Below are 18,623 nucleotides of genomic sequence, written 5' to 3' on the forward strand. Positions count from 1 at the left end.
CTTCAGGATATTCTTGACCGCTGTCCAGTGATCCACACCTGGATTGCTCTGGAACCTTCCTGCCATACTTATGGCCAGGCTAACATCCGGTCTAGTGCACAGCATTGCATACATGATAGAACCTATGGCTGAAGCATAGGGGACGGAGCGCATATGCTCTCTATCTTCATCAGTTGCTGGGCACTGAGTCTTACTCAATCTCGTACCTTGTAAAACTGGCAAGAACCCTTTCTTGGACTGTTCCATTTTGAACATCTTCAAAACTTTATCAAGGTATGTGCTTTGTGAAAGTCCTATCAGGCGTTTTGATCTATCCCTATAGATCTTAATGCCTAGAATGTAAGCAGCTTCTCCTAGGTCCTTCATAGAGAAACTTTTATTCAAGTAACCTTTTATGCTCTCCAAAAGCTCTACGTTGTTTCCAATCAGTAATATGTCATCCACATATAATATTAGAAACGCCACAGAGCTCCCACTCACTTTCTTGTAAATACAAGATTCTCCAACCACTTGTATAAACCCAAATGCTTTGATCACCTCATCAAAGCGTTTGTTCCAACTCCGAGATGCTTGCACCAGTCCATAAATGGATCGCTGGAGCTTGCACACCTTGTCAGCATTTTTAGGATCGACAAAACCTTTGGGTTGCATCATATACAACTCTTCCTTAAGGAAACCGTTAAGGAACGCCGTTTTGACATCCATCTGCCAGATTTCATAATCGAAAAATGCAGCTATTGTTAACATGATTCTGACGGACTTAAGCATTGCCACGGGAGAGAAAGTATCATCGTAGTCAATTCCTGGAACTTGTGAAGAACCCTTTGCCACAAGTCGAGCTTTATAAACGGTCACATTACCGTCAGCGTCCGTCTTCTTCTTAAAGATCCATTTGTTCTGAATAGCCTTGCGGCCCTCAGGTAGTATCTCCAAAGTCCACACTTTGTTCTCATACATGGATCCTATCTCGGATTTCTTGGCTTCTAGCCATTTATTGGAATCTGGGCCCACCATTGCTTCTTCATAATTTGCAGGTTCATTGTTGTCTAACAACATGATTGATAAGACGGGATTACCGTACCACTCTGGAGCAGCACGTGATCTCGTCGACCTGCGTGGTTCAACAGAAACATGAACTGGAGTTTCATGATCATCATCATTAACTTCCTCCTCAACCGGCATCGCAACGACAGAGGTTTCCCCTTGCCCTGCGCCACCATCCAGAGGGATGAGAGGCTCGACAACCTCGTCAAGTTCTATCTTCCTCCCACTCAATTCTCTCGGGAGAAACTCCTTCTCGAGAAAAGCTCCGTTTTTAGCAACAAACACTTTGCCCTCAGATTTGAGATAGAAGGTGTACCCAACTGTCTCTTTTGGGTAACCTATGAAGACGCACTTTTCCGCTTTGGATTCCAGCTTTTTAGGCTGAAGCTTTTTGACATAAGCACCACATCCCCAAACTTTAAGAAACGACAACTTTGGCCTTTTGCCATACCACAGTTCGTATGGTGTCGTCTCAACGGATTTTGATGGTGCCCTATTCAAAGTGAATGCAGCTGTTTCTAATGCATAACCCCAAAATAAGAACGGCAAATCACTAAGAGACATCATAGATCGCACCATCTCTAACAAAGTACGATTACGATGTTCGGACACACCATTACGCTGTGGTGTTCCAGGCGGTGTTAACTGCGAAACAATTCCACATTGTCTTAAGTGAGCACCAAACTCGAAACTCAGATATTCACCCCCACGATCGGACCGTAGGAACTTGATCTTCTTGTTACGATGATTTTCCACTTCACTCTGAAATTGCTTGAACTTTTCAAATGTTTCAGACTTGTGCTTCATCAAGTAGACATAACCATATCTACTTAAATCGTCAGTGAAGGTGAGAAAATAACGATATCCGCCGCGTGCCTCCACGCTCATTGGACCACACACATCGGTATGTATGATTTCCAACAAGTCACTTGCACGCTCCATTGTTCCGGAGAACGGAGTCTTAGTCATCTTGCCTATGAGGCATGGTTCGCACGTGTCAAGTGAATCAAAGTCAAGTGACTCCAAAAGTCCATCAGCATGGAGTTTCTTCATGCGCTTTACACCAATATGACCCAAGCGGCAGTGCCACAAAAATATGGCGCTATCATTGTTTACTCTAACTCTTTTGGTCTCAATGTTATGTATATGCGTATCGCTATCAAGATTCAATATGAACAATCCTTTCACATTCGGTGCATGACCATAAAAGATGTTACTCATAGAAATAGAACAACCATTATTCTCAGACTTAAAAGAGTAACCGTCTCGCAATAAACAAGATCCAGATATAATGTTCATGCTCAACACAGGCACTAAATAACAATGATTTAAGTTCATCACTAATCCCGATGGTAGCTGAAGTGACACTGTGCCGACGGCGATTGCATCAACCTTGGAACCATTTCCCACGCGCATCGTCACTTCGTCTTTCGCCAGCCTTCGTCTATTCCGTAGTTCCTGCTTCGAGTTGCAAATGTGAGCAACAGAACCGGTATTGAATACCCAGGCACTACTACGAGAGCCGGTTAAGTATACATCAATAACATGTATATCAAATATACCTGATTTTTCTTTGCCCGCCTTCTTATCTGCCAGATACTTGGGGCAATTGCGCTTCCAGTGACCCATACCCTTGCAATAGAAGCACTCTGTTTCAGGCTTAGGTCCAGCCTTGGGTTTCTTCGGCGGATTGGCAACAGGCTTGCCGCTCTTCTTCGAATTGCCCTTCTTGCCTTTGCCGTTTCTCTTGAAACTAGTGGTCTTGCTCACCATCAACACTTGATGCTCTTTACGGAGTTCAGACTCTGCGACTTTCAGCATCGCAAACAACTCGCCGGGAGACTTGTTCATCCCTTGCATGTTGTAGTTCAACACAAAGCCTTTATAGCTTGGCGGCAGTGATTGAAGGATTCTGTCAGTGATAGCTTCTTGCGGGAGTTCAATCCCCAGCTCAGCTAGACGGTTTGAGTACCCAGACATTTTGAGCACATGTTCACTGACAGACGAGTTTTCCTCCATCTTGCAAGCATAGAATTTATCGGAGGTCTCATACCTCTCGATCCGGGCGTTCTTCTGAAAGATAAACTCCAACTCCTGGAACATCTCAAATGCTCCATGACGCTCAAAGCGACGTTGAAGTCCCGGTTTTAGCCATACAAGACTGCACATTGAACTATTGAGTAGTCCTCCTTACGTGCTAACCAAGCGTTCTTAACATCCTGATCAGCCGTAGCGGGTGGTTCATCTCCTAGCGCAGCATTAAGGACATAATCCTTCTTCCCAGCTTGTAAGATTAGCTTAAGATTACGAGCCCAGTCTACAAAGTTGCTTCCATCATCTTTCAACTTAGCTTTCTCTAGGAATGTATTAAAATTCAGGATGACTGTCGCGTGAGCCATGATCTACAACACAAATATATTCAAAGTGGACTTAGACTATGTTCAAGATAATTAGAGTTCAACTTAATCAAATTATATGCTAAACTCCCACTCAAAAAGTACATCTCTCTAGTCATTTGAGTGGTTCATGATCCACTTACACTATCCCAAGTCCGATCATCACGTGAGTTGAGTATAGTTTCAGTGGTAAGCATCCCTATGCTAATCATATCAACTATATGATTCATGATCGACCTTTCGGTCTCATGTGTTCCGAGGCCATGTCTGCACATGCTAGGCTCGTCAAGCTTAACCCGAGTGTTCCGCGTGCGCAACTGTTTTGCACCCGTTGTATGTGAACGTTGAGTCTATCACACCCGATCATCACGTGGTGTCTCGAAACGACGAACTGTAGCAATGGTGCACAGTCGGGGAGAACACAATTTCGTCTTGAAGTTTTAGTGAGAGATCACCTCATAATGCTACCGTCGTTCTAAGCAAAATAAGGTGCATAAAAGGATTAACATCACATGCAATTCATAAGTGACATGATATGGCCATCATTACGTGCTTCTTGATCTCCATCACCAAAGCACCGGCACGATCTTCTTGTCACCGGTGCCACACCATGATCATCCATCAACGTGTTGCCATCGGGGTTGTCGTGCTACTTATGCTATTACTACTAAAGCTACATCCTAGCAAAATAGTAAACGCATCTGCAAGCACAAACGTTAGTATAAAGACAACCCTATGGCTCCTGCCGGTTGCCGTACCATCGACGTGCAAGTCGATATTTCTATTACAACATGATCATCTCATACATCCAATATATCACATCACATCGTTGGCCATATCACATCACAATCATACCCTGCAAAAACAAGTTAGACGTCCTCTAATTTTGTTGTTGCATGTTTTACGTGGTGACCAAGGGTATCTAGTAGGATCGCATCTTACTTACGCAAACACCACAACGGAGATATATGAGTTGCTATTTAACCTCATCCAAGGACCTCCTCGGTCAAATCCGATTCTACTAAAGTTGGAGAAACCGTCACTTGCCAGTCATCTTTGAGCAATGGGGTTTACTCGTAATGATGAAACCAGTCTCTCGTAAGCGTACGAGTAATGTCGGTCCAAGCCGCTTCAATCCAACAATACCGCGGAATCAAGAAAAGACTAAGGAGGGCAGAAAAACGCACATCACCGCCCACAAAAACTTTTGTGTTCTACTCGAGAAGACATCTACGCATGAACCTAGCTCATGATGCCACTGTTGGGGAACGTCGCATGGGAAACAAAAAATTTCCTACGCGCACGAAGACCTATCATGGTGATGTCCATCTACGAGAGGGGATGAGTGATCTACGTACCCTTGTAGACCGTACAGAAGAAGCGTTAGAGAACGCGGTTGATGTAGTGGAACGTCCTCACGTCCCTCGATCCGCCCCGCGAACAATCCCGCGATCAGTCCCACGATCTAGTACCGAACGGACGGCACCTCCGCGTTCAGCACACGTACAGCTCGACGATGATCTCGGCCTTCTTGATCCAGCAAGAGAGACAGAGAGGTAGATGAGTTCTCCGGCAGCGTGACGGTGCTCCGGAGGTTGGTGATGACCTTGTCTCAGCAGGGCTCCGCCCGAGCTCCGCAGAAACGCGATCTAGAGGAAAAACCGTGGAGGTATGTGGTCGGGCTGCCGTGGGAAAGTCGTCTCAAATCAGCCCTAAAACCTCAGTATATATAGGTGGGAGGGAGGGGGGCCTTGCCTTGGGATCCAAGGACCCTCAAGGGGTCGGCCGAGCCAAGGGGGAGGACTCTCCCCCCCAAACCGAGTTGGACTAGGTTTGGTGGGAGGGAGTCCCCCTCCCTTCCCACCTCCTCCCTTTTTTTTTCTTTTTCCTTTGATTTCTTATCCTTGGCGCATAGGCCCCTTTTGGGCTGTCCCACCAGCCCACTAAGGGCTGGTGCGCCACCCTCATGGCCTATGGGCTTCCCCGGGGTGGGTTGCCCCCCCCCCCCCCCGGTGAACTCCCGGAACCCATTCGTCATTCCCGGTACATTCCCGGTAACTCCGAAAACCTTCCGGTAATCAAATGAGGTCATCCTATATATCAATCTTCGTTTCCGGACCATTCCGGAAACCCTCGTGACGTCCGTGATCTCATCCGGGACTCCGAACAACATTCGGTAACCAACCATATAACTCAAATACGCATAAAACAACGTCGAACCTTAAGTGTGCAGACCCTGCGGGTTCGAGAACTATGTAGACATGACCCGAGAGACTCCTCGGTCAATATCCAATAGCGGGACCTGGATGCCCATATTGGATCCTACATATCCTTCGAAGATCTTATCGTTTGAACCTCAGTGCCAAGGATTCGTATAATCCCGTATGTCATTCCCTTTGTCCTTCGGTATGTTACTTGCCCGAGATTCGATCGTCAGTATCCGCATACCTATTTCAATCTCGTTTACCGGCAAGTCTCTTTACTCATTCCGTAACACAAGATCCCGCAACTTACACTAAGTTACATTGCTTGCAAGGCTTGTGTGTGATGTTGTATTACCGAGTGGGCCCCGAGATACCTCTCTGTCACACGGAGTGACAAATCCCAGTCTTGATCCATACTAACTCAACTAACTTCTTTGGAGATACCTGTAGAGCATCTTTATAGTCACCCAGTTACGTTGCGACGTTTGATACACACAAAGCATTCCTCCGGTGTCAGTGGGTTATATGATCTCATGGTCATAGGAATAAATACTTGACACGCAGAAAACAGTAGCAACAAAATGACACGATCAACATGCTATGTCTATTAGTTTGGGTCTAGTCCATCACGTGATTCTCCCAATGACGTGATCCAGTTATCAAGCAACAACACCTTGTTCATAATCAGAAGACACTACTATCATTGATCAAATGGCTAGCCAACTAGAGGCATGCTAGGGACGGTGTTTTGTCTATGTATCCACACATGTAAATGAGTCTTCATTTAATACAATTATAGCATGGATAATAAACTATTATCTTGATACAGGAATTATAATAATAACTATATTTATTATTGCCTCTAGGGCATAATTCCAACAGTTTTGGGGTCTCTGGTCGATTTTTGATGCTCCATGAACCGTGTGCACTAGTATCGAGACGTCGGAAAAACTCGTTGGTTTTGTCGTTTCGGGCCAGGTTCATGGGCTATAACGCACTGTTTTGTGGTCCCGGGTCAATTTTTGATGCTCCATGAAATGTGTGCACGACTATCGACACATCGATAAAGCTTGTTGTTTTTGTCGTTTCGGGCCAGTTTCGTGATGGTTTTTTTTGAAAGGGGGGGTTAGGGGGTTTTGGGGGGTTAATTTAGGTGTTTCATATATTGTGTTAGCTAGCTAATGAATAGAGAGAAGTGTCCTCTCTTATCTCCGTGCTTGGTCGACGCTGCATACTATACGTATAGAGAGGACTAGACACGCTAGCTAGTAAGCGAATGAAGGAAACAAAAGATCATCATGAACATATGCATACAAAGAGAAGTGATATCAACCACCTCTCCTTCTCTAAGAGATTGGTCGAACAACAAGTTCTCGTATATCTATCCGACGCTACTGGCTACATATATACAATATAATTATCTCTTAATTAAAATTCAAGTCATTAGGGTTCACATGGTATTCTCCGTCTTTAGCGATCACGTGGTCAAGAAAGAATGCTGCCAATTCCTCTTGAATTCCTCGCATACGATCTGCTGATAGGAGTTCATTCCGCATCCGATATATCTAATTTGAAGAAGGGGGTCAATACATATATATGAATAAATGAAACTGAACACAAATGATGGTAATAAAATAAAATTGTGAATATTATTATTTACGCACGTCATATTGTTTGTTAGAGTAGCCCCGCTCACAGGTCACGTGGCGGATGGACTCGCAAATATAGTATCCACAGTAATCATTCCCTGGTTCCTGCCAACCACTTTACAAGAAATAGAGGTCAATCAAACTGATAGTTAGCAATCATGCTAAATGGTATTGATGAAACTAGCGCTTGAATCACTAGGAGATGCGTGGAACATGCTACTATAGTACTTACTTTCGGGTGTCTAAATTGCAGCTTCTTCGGCAGTCCCGGAGTTTTTGCGGTGATTTTTTCCAAACCCTGTCAGACAAAGAAAACAATTACTTGATATCAGGAAATCAACAAAGTTGCCGATATGGTGCGATAATGATCGATTTAACATACTTCTCTAGAATTTCAGTCATGTCTGCATACTCGTTGGGATCTTTTCGTCTCGAGTCTAAGACGGTTACTAGTCCGTGCTCAAGCTTAATCTTTAGGAGAATATAGTGGAAGCTGCGCACGCATGCATAACTCATCAATTACATTACTATAACCTTGACTAATAAGGGAAACCGAATATGACAAGACAGTAACACTCACTGGAATTCGTAAGGGAAGAGTATTATAGCGTTGTTTTGATTCAATACAAACGATTGTAGCAGGTTGGCCTCGGTATCTTTGGCCTGAGATTTAATCATAAATGCATCTACGAGATTTGTGTTAATGAACCCAATATCACCGATTTGTCTTTTCTTCAATTCGGCGATCTTCAATCTGCATATAATACAGTGAGGATAATTAAAGATACATGCAATGAAAGAGCTGACCTATATATAGAGACTTAATGATAGAAGTAGTACTACTTACAGGCAGTAGCAAGTGATCATTAATTTATCGAGGGCCTTTAGATTGAAAAACGGGAAGAACTCCTCAAATGGAACCATCAACAGTTCAAGTCCAACGAGGTCATGCTCCTTTCTAACTCCCAGCGTCAAAATATTACTCCCCCCAGACTCTTTGCAAGTTTTCATGTACCAATCATGGAATCTTCGCATCATCGTTGTTAGAGATCTTTCATCTTTGATGAGAGGCTTCCCGTACATGTATTTGTGTTCGTCCACCTCCAATAAATCAAAATGTGCATCATCGGGCAGGTAATCTGCAGGATTGGTACCGGGCAACAAGATCCCCGGATGATTAGCGACGATATCGCTAGACACCTTGAGCGGGGGGGGGGGACGATTGGTTCGCTTGTTCGCCGAGCTGGGCAACTTTTTTCCCAGCTCGTCGTTCTGCTAACCTTTGATCACTGATAGTACTTCCCGACCGCTGCGCTTCGATAAATGACTTTGTAATAATGCGCTCATAGTTGCCTTTCGTCGAAGACTTTGGTGGTTTCTTCAGGGCAGCCAGAGTACGCTTTGCTTTTACCGGATCTATCTTCTCCTCCGGAGGTGGATGTTTTTTGCTTTCACCCCTTCAAATAAGTTCTTCACTTCGGCTTCCACGATCTTCATGATTTCCTCATGGCTCCTCTCGTATGGTAACTTCTCTGGAGTCTTTAGAGAAGGACCGTATCTGTATTGCCTGCCTCTGGCTGTAGTGCTAGACGTCGGAGTAGACGGAGCGGCTGCGACTATCTTTCCTTTCTTACGAGGCGGAGGAGAAGGACTACGCGCCGGAGGAGCCGGAGCGGCGGCGGGTCTCTTCAGCCCTTGTTGACGAGGCGGAGAAGGAGGAGGCAGCTGGCTGCTCGGGCACGCCGGCGCAGGCGGAGAAGGAGGCGGAGTGCCGTCACGCGCCGGAGAAGGAGGCTGAGTGCCCTGATCACTCGCCGGAGGAGGCGGAGGAGGAGGCGGGCCCTGACTCGCCGGAGGAGGAGGAGGAGGCGGAGGCGTCCAGTTCGGAAGGTGGATGAGCTCCTAACGCCATAGGCATGGAGTCTTCAGAGAAGAACCCAGCCGAATCTCCCCTTCACCCGTAGGGTGGTCAAGCTCAAGGTCCTCAAATCCTTCCGTTATTTGATCCACCATCACCCTAGCATATCCTTCTGGAATTGGCTGGCCGTGGTAGGTTGAGCCAGGTTCATTAGGTATAACAGAGCCAACAGCCGCCTTGACTTTGAATGTCATCCATTGCGTCATAAGGTAGCAATGTTGAGACTCTGTGATAGCATCCACGGGGTAGCACATGAAGACAGGATCGAGCTGCTGAGTCTGCTCGGTGGAAGCCACGCTGCTTCTCAGCTGAGATGGCAGGGTAGCTTCAGGAGAAGCTTCGACAGGTCGTTTGCTGCGATCTGCTTCTCGTTCCTCTAGCTCTTGTACCCTTTCGTGCAGCGCCTGCAGTTGGCTATGCTCCGCTTTCTTCCTCCTCTCCTCGGTTTTGTAACCCCCTGCGTCCGAAAACCCAGCCTTCCACGGAAGGGAGCCTGGCGTGCCTCGTGTCCGTCCAGGGTGCTTAGGATTCCCGAGGGCCATTGTGAGCTCGTCATTCTCTCTGTCAGGAATGAACGCCCCATCCTGTGCTGCGGCGATATAGTGCTGAAGCTTCCTGACGGGTATTCGCAGTTGCTCTTCCGTCCAAACGCACTCCCCTGATACAGGGTCCAAGGTTCCGCCAACCCCGAAGAACCAAGTCCGGCAACGGTCTGGCCATCTCAACGTCTCTGGTTCGACCCCTTTAGCAATCAGGTCATTCTCAGCCTTGTCCCACAAAGGTCGGGCTTTGAGGTAACCACCTGACCCCGTGCGATGGTGATGCTTCTTCTTCGCAGCATTTTTCTTGTTTGTCGCTGACATCTTCTTACTCTTTTTCGATGTCTTGTGGGCGACAAATGCGGGCCATTGATCTCTGATCTTCTCAAACCGGCCGGTGAATTCTGGTGTCTCTTCTTTGTCGACAAACGTTTTCAGCTCATTCTTCCACCTCCTGAATAGTTCTTCCATGTTCTTAAGAGCATGAGACTTGATCAATTCCTCTTTATATGGCTTCTCTGGATCCTCCTCTGGCGGTAGGGTGAAATTTTCCTTAAGCGTTGTCCAAAGATCTTCTTTCTGTTTATCGGAGACATAAGACGTCGGCACCTCAGGGTCTTCCTTCTTTGGCTTTAGCCATTGTTGGATACTGGTCGGGATGTTGTCCCTAACAAGAACCCCGTACTGAGCACGAAATGCATCCCTTGTCCGGATGGGTTCAATCGGCTTGCCATCGCGCGTGATTGTTGTGATCTCAAACCTTTCATCCGAGCGCAACTTTTTCTTCAAGCCTCGTTTCTTTACCGAAGTTGAGGTCGATCCGGAGGGCTAGAGAAAAAAGAAGAAAGACGAGAGTTAATTAATATGTGTACATATGAAAACAATGAATGCATCAATTAACTAGTCAGCACGGGCTTAACTAATATATATATATATATATATATATATATATATATACCTGGCCGGACTCGGTTCGGTCAACGGAGCCGTCATGAACGCCCTATTCTTCAGCCGGTCCTTCCAGATCATCATGAACGCCCTCTTCTTCACCCGGTCCTTCCAGATCATCATGAACATAGCTCTCTTCTTCACCCGGTCCTTCCAGACCATTGGTGTCTCTGAGAAACGACGCAATGGCATCACTTCCTTGTGCGATTATCTCCCCCAACATCGCTTCTTCCTCTTCGTCTTGGGAGTGATCCATAGTTTCTGCAAATATTTACAACATGACAATTATTATTCAAACATGGTACAAATGGATATATATTAGTGGCAAACGTAGAACTAGCTAGCTAATCACAATAAGGAATCATGTTAGTGGCCTCGATGCTGCTTCTCTAGGGTTTGGGGTGGCCTAGACAACGCTTCAAGGGTTTGGGGTGGCCTGGACACAACGCTTCAAGGGTTTGGGTGGCCTCGACGACAACTCGCAGGTCGTCATGTGAATGAACTCGCAAACTTAGTATCCGCATAAGTTACTCCATCTAACTGCCTTCCGTACTATACGGTAATAGAGTTCAATCAAAATAATAATAAAGCATGATGATGGTATTGAAACTAGAATCGAATAGATGCGCGGACCTAGCTAATACTACTTACGTTGAAATCGCGGCTCCTTTGTCCATTCACCCCTAGTCTTTTTGGTGAACTGTCTTGAAACCCTGCCCAGCAAAGAAAATGAATACATAAAGGAGTTATTAATTACTTGATAGTAGGAAAATGAACGAAGTTGTCAATATAGTGCCACAATGATTCAAATTACCTATGGAGCATTTGTTGCAGGCCCGCCCACTTCTCCATGTCGTTGCATTTCGAGTCCATGACGAGGACGGTTTCTGCGTCCAACTGAACGACTAGCAGAATAAAGTGGAACCTTCGCACGGATAACTCATCAGTTATACTTAACATCGAGTAATTACTGAAAATAGAATGTGTTTAAGACAATATAACACTCACTTAGTTGTAAGGAAAAAGTAATTCCCTTTTGGTTTCTTTTTCAATTAATGCCCTTAGCAAGAGCTTGTGTGTATCCTCGGGGTTCCTTTTTACCGTCACTTCATGAACAGTATTTGGGTCAATGAACCCAATGTCGTAGATTCGTCCTCTTTTGCATCGGAGGATCTTCATTCTACATAATATATATAGTGAGAACAATTATATATGCAATGAATGAGCTGAGATAGAGACTTAATTACAAAAATGATACGTATAGACAATAGCAACTGACGATAGCTTTGTCGATGACATCTTGATTTAATAACTGAAATAATTCTTCAAATTCAAAGTAATCAGCTCGTCTCCATTGAAGAAATGCTCATCTTTAACTCCCGCAATGAGATAGTTGGTCCCATCCTTGCAGACTTTCATGCACCACTCATGCAAGTTGTACATTCGTGTTGGTAGAAGCCGGACATTCTCAGGTTTCACAAGAGGCTTCCCGTACTGGTATGTGTATATTATCTTAGCTGGGGGGAACTCTTCCGCTCGCCTAAGTATTGACGAAGAGTGAAACCAATACCATGACCCACTGCCTCCGCAACATAATCGGCATTGGTAAACATAGGGGGGCGATTGGTTTTTTGTTCTCCGAGCTGGGGAATTGTTTTCCAACTTGATCTACTACTTCCAGACCGCCTTTGTTGTCTATGTGACATTACAATCAAGCGTTCATAGTATGTTAGGGCTGGAGGAGGCGGTGGTCGCGTAAGGTTTTTCAGAGTGCGCTCCACTTTTTTCCGATCTATTTTCTCTGGTTCCTCGCATGGTTTCAGTGCAAAACGGCTTCTCACTTGCTCCTGCATGACCTTATTGTTTTCCTCAACAGTCAGCTCGTATGGTAACTTGGCAGGAGCCTTCTTGACGCGTGTAGATGCTCTTGGTTTCTTCGCAATTGTACTACTAGCCACCAGAGCGACGGTTCTCTTTTGCGCGTGGGGCTGAGGCGGTGGAAAAGGTGTACTCTGGTTACGCGGTGGAGTCAGCTGACGCGGTGGAGACAGCTGAAGAGGCAGAGTCAGCTCACGCGGCGGAGACAGCTGAGGAGACGGAGTCATCTTACGGACGGAGTCAGCTCACGCGGCGGAGTCAATTGAGGCGGAGGAGACACCTGAGGCAGCGGAGTGTGCTGACACTGAGATGGATTGCTACTGTGAGGAGTCTGCTAGGGGGGTGTCCGGCGGAGTGATCAGCTGACATGGCATCCGATGTGGAAGCACGATGTGTTCCTTTCTCCATAGAATAGTAGTCCTCAAGGAATCTATCAGATGAGTCTCCCCTTCAACTGTAGGGGGCTCAAGCTCTAGGTTCTCAAATCCGATAGTAACTTCTGTTGGGGAACGTCGCCTCGGAAACAAAAAATTTCCTACGTGCACGAAGACCTATCATGGTGATGTCCATCTACGAGAGGGGATGAGTGATCTACGTACCCTTGTAGACCATACAGCAGAAGCGTTAGAGAACGCGGTTGATGTAGTGGAACGTCCTCACGTCCCTCGATCCGCCCCGCGAACAATCCCGCGATCAGTCCCACGATCTAGTACCGAACGGACGGCACCTCCGCGTTCAGCACACGTACAGCTCGACGATGATCTCGGCCTTCTTGATCCAGCAAGAGAGACAGAGAGGTAGATGAGTTCTCCGGCAGCGTGACGGTGCTCCGGAGGTTGGTGATGACCTTGTCTCAGCAGGGCTCCGCCCGAGCTCCGCAGAAACGCGATCTAGAGGAAAAACCGTGGAGGTATGTGGTCGGGCTGCCGTGGGAAAGTCGTCTCAAATCAGCCCTAAAACCTCCGTATATATAGGTGGGAGGGAGGGGGGCCTTGCCTTGGGATCCAAGGACCCTCAAGGGGTCGGCCGAGCCAAGGGGGAGGACTCTCCCCTCCAAACCGAGTTGGACTAGGTTTGGTGGGAGGGAGTCCCCCTCCCTTCCCACCTCCTCCCTTTTTTTTTTCTTTTTCCTTTGATTTCTTATCCTTGGCGCATAGGCCCCTTTTGGGCTGTCCCACCAGCCCACTAAGGGCTGGTGCGCCACCCTCATGGCCTATGGGCTTCCCCGGGGTGGGTTGCCCCCCCCCCCCCCGGTGAACTCCCGGAACCCATTCGTCATTCCCGGTACATTCCCGGTAACTCCAAAAACCATCCGGTAATCAAATGAGGTCATCCTATATATCAATCTTCGTTTCCGGACCATTCCGGAAACCCTCGTGACGTCCGTGATCTCATCCGGGACTCCGAACAACATTCAGTAACCAACCATATAACTCAAATACGCATAAAACAACGTCGAACCTTAAGTGTGCAGACCCTGCGGGTTCGAGAACTATGTAGACATGACCCGAGAGACTCCTCGGTCAATATCCAATAGCGGGACCTGGATGCCCATATTGGATCCTACATATCCTGCGAAGATCTTATCGTTTGAACCTCAGTGCCAAGGATTCGTATAATCCCGTATGTCATTCCCTTTGTCCTTCGGTATGTTACTTGCCCGAGATTCGATCGTCAGTATCCGCATACCTATTTCAATCTCGTTTACCGGCAAGTCTCTTTACTCGTTCCGTAACACAACATCCCGCAACTTACACTAAGTTACATTTCTTGCAAGGCTTGTGTGTGATGTTGTATTACCGAGTGGGCCCCGAGATACCTCTCCGTCACACGGAGTGACAAATCCCAGTCTTGATCCATACTAACTCAACTAACACTTTCGGAGATACCTGTAGAGCATTTTTATAGTCACCCAGTTACGTTGCGACGTTTGATACACATAAAGCATTCCTCCGGTGTCAGTGGGTTATATGATCTCATGGTCATAGGAATAAATACTTGACACGCAGAAAACAGTAGCAACAAAATGACACGATCAACATGCTATGTCTATTAGTTTGGGTCTAGTCCATCACGTGATTCTCCCAATGACGTGATCCACTTATCAAGCAACAACACCTTGTTCATAATCAGAAGACACTGACTATCATTGATCAACTGGCTAGCCAACTAGAGGCATGCTAGGGACGGTGTTTTGTCTATGTATCCACACATGTAAATGAGTCTTCATACAATACAATTATAGCATGGATAATAAACTATTATCTTGATACAGGAATTATAATAATAACTATATTTATTATTGCCTCTAGGGCATAATTCCAACAGTCTCCCACTTGCACTAGAGTCAATAATCTAGCCCTCACATCACCATGTGAATTACATTGTAATAAATCTAACACCCATACAGTTCTGGTGTCGATCATGTCTTGGCCGTGGAAGAGGTTTAGTCAGCGGGTCTGCTACATTCAGATCCGTGTGCACTTTGGATATATTTACGTCCTCCTCCTCGACGTACTCGCGGATGAGGTTGAAGCGTCGTTTGATGTGTCTGGTCTTCTTGTGAAACCGTGGTTCCTTTGCTAAGGCAATGGCACCCGTGTTGTCACAGAACAAGGTTATTGGATCCAGTGCACTTGGCACCACTCCAAGATCCGTCATGAACTGCTTCATCCAGACACCCTCCTTAGCCGCCTCCGAGGCAGCCATGTACTCCGCTTCACATGTAGAATCTACTACGACACTTTGCTTGGAACTGCACCAGCTTACTGCACCCCCATTAAGAATAAATACGTATCCGGTTTGCGACTTAGAGTCGTCCGGATCTGTGTCAAAGCTTGCATCGACGTAACCTTTTACGGCGAGCTCTTCGTCACCTCCATACACGAGAAACATCTCCTTAGTCCTTTTCAGGTACTTCAGGATATTCTTGACCGTTGTCCAGTGATCCACTCCTGGATTGCTCTGGAACCTTCCTGCCATACTTATGGCCAGGCTAACATCCGGTCTAGTGCACAGCATTGCATACATGATAGAACCTATGGCTGAAGCATAGGGGACGGAGCGCATATGCTCTCTATCTTCATCAGTTGCTGGGCACTGAGTCTTACTCAATCTCGTACCTTGTAAAACTGGCAAGAACCCTTTCTTGGACTGTTCCATTTTGAACCTCTTCAAAACTTTATCAAGGTATGTGCTTTGTGAAAGTCCTATCAGGCGTTTTGATCTATCCCTATAGATCTTAATGCCTAGAATGTAAGCAGCTTCTCCTAGGTCCTTCATAGAGAAACTTTTATTCAAGTATTATGCTCTCCAAAAGCTCTACGTTGTTTCCAATCAGTAATATGTCATCCACATATAATATTAGAAACGCCACAGAGCTCCCACTCACTTTCTTGTAAATACAAGATTCTCCAACCACTTGTATAAACCCAAATGCTTTGATCACCTCATCAAAGCGTTTGTTCCAACTCCGAGATGCTTGCACCAGTCCATAAATGGATCGCTTGAGCTTGCACACCTTGTCAGCATTTTTAGGATCGACAAAACCTTTGGGTTGCAGCATATACAACTCTTCCTTAAGGAAACCGTTAAGGAACGCCGTTTTGACATCCATCTGCCAGATTTCATAATCGAAAAATGCAGCTATTGTTAACATGATTCTGACGGACTTAAGCATTGCCACGGGAGAGAAAGTATCATCGTAGTCAATTCCTGGAACTTGTGAAGAACCCTTTGCCACAAGTCGAGCTTTATAAACGGTCACATTACCGTCAGCGTCCGTCTTCTTCTTAAAGATCCATATGTTCTGAATAGCCTTGCGGCCCTCAGGTAGTATCTCCAAAGTCCACACTTTGTTCTCATACATGGATCCTATCTCGGATTTCTTGGCTTCTAGCCATTTATTGGAATCTGGGCCCACCATTGCTTCTTCATAATTTGCAGGTTCATTGTTGTCTAACAACATGATTGATAAGACGGGAGTACCGTACCACTCTGGAGCAGCACGTGATCTCGTCGACCTGCGTGGTTCAACAGAAACTTGAACTGGAGTTTCATGATCATCATCATTAACTTCCTCCTCAACCGGCATCGCAACGACAGAGGTTTCCCCTTGCCCTGCGCCACCATCCAGAGGGATGAGAGGTTCGACAACCTCGTCAAGTTCTATCTTCCTCCCACTCAATTCTCTCGGGAGAAACTCCTTCTCGAGAAAAGCTCCGTTTTTAGCAACAAACACTTTGCCCTCAGATTTGAGATAGAAGGTGTACCCAACTGTCTCTTTTGGGTAACCTATGAAGACGCACTTTTCCGCTTTGGGTTCCACCTTTTCAGGCTGAAGCTTTTTGACATAAGCACCACATCCCCAAACTTTAAGAAACGACAACTTTGGCCTTTTGCCATACCACAGTTCGTATGGTGTCGTCTCAACGGATTTTGATGGTGCCCTATTCAAAGTGAATGCAGCTGTTTCTAATGCATAACCCCAAAATGATAACGGCAAATCAGTAAGAGACATCATAGATCGCACCATCTCTAACAAAGTACGATTACGATGTTCGGACACACCATTACGCTGTGGTGTTCCAGGCGGTGTTAACTGCGAAACAATTCCACATTGTCTTAAGTGAGCACCAAACTCGAAACTCAGATATTCACCCCCACGATCGGACCGTAGGAACTTGATCTTCTTGTTACGATGATTTTCCACTTCACTCTGAAATTGCTTGAACTTTTCAAATGTTTCAGACTTGTGCTTCATCAAGTAGACATAACCATATCTACTTAAATCGTCAGTGAAGGTGAGAAAATAACGATATCCGCCGCGTGCCTCCACGCTCATTGGACCACACACATCGGTATGTATGATTTCCAACAAGTCACTTGCACGCTCCATTGTTCCGGAGAACGGAGTCTTAGTCATATTGCCCATGAGGCATGGTTCGCACGTGTCAAGTGAACCAAAGTCAAGTGACTCCAAAAGTCCATCAGCATGGAGTTTCTTCATGCGCTTTACACCAATATGACCCAAGCGGCAGTGCCACAAAAATATGGCGCTATCATTGTTTACTCTAACTCTTTTGGTCTCAATGTTATGTATATGCGTATCGCTATCAAGATTCAATATGAACAATCCTTTCACATTCGGTGCATGACCATAAAAGATGTTACTCATAGAAATAGAACAACCATTATTCTCAGACTTAAAAGAGTAAGCGTCTCGCAATAAACAAGATCCAGATATAATGTTCATGCTCAACGCAGGCACTAAATAACAATGATTTAAGTTCATCACTAATCCCGATGGTAGCTGAAGTGACACTGTGCCGACGGCGATTGCATCAACCTTGTAACCATTTCCCACGCGCATCGTCACTTCGTCTTTCGCCAGCCTTCGTCTATTCCGTAGTTCCTGCTTCGAGTTGCAAATGTGAGCAACAGAACCGGTATCGAATACCCAGGCACTACTACGAGAGCCGGTTAAGTATACATCAATAACATGTATATCAAATATACCTGATTTTTCTTTGCCCGCCTTCTTATCTGCCAGATACTTGGGGCAATTGCGCTTCCAGTGACCCATACCCTTGCAATAGAAGCACTCTGTTTCAGGCTTAGGTCCAGCCTTGGGTTTCTTTCGGCGGATTGGCAACAGGCTTGCCGCTCTTCTTCGAATTGCCCTTCTTGCCTTTGCCGTTTCTCTTGAAACTAGTGGTTTTGCTCACCATCAACACTTGATGCTCTTTACGGAGTTCAGACTCTGCGACTTTCAGCATCGCAAACAACTCGCCGGGAGACTTGTTCATCCCTTGCATGTTGTAGTTCAACACAAAGCCTTTATAGCTTGGCGGCAGTGATTGAAGGATTCTGTCAGTGATAGCTTCTTGCGGGAGTTCAATCCCCAGCTCAGCTAGACGGTTTGAGTACCCAGACATTTTGAGCACATGTTCACTGACAGACGAGTTTTCCTCCATCTTGCAAGCATAGAATTTATCGGAGGTCTCATACCTCTCGATCCGGGCGTTCTTCTGAAAGATAAACTCCAA

The sequence above is a fragment of the Hordeum vulgare genome, chromosome 1H (assembly GCF_904849725.1).
Source record: "Hordeum vulgare subsp. vulgare chromosome 1H, MorexV3_pseudomolecules_assembly, whole genome shotgun sequence".
NCBI lineage: Eukaryota > Viridiplantae > Streptophyta > Magnoliopsida > Poales > Poaceae > Hordeum > Hordeum vulgare.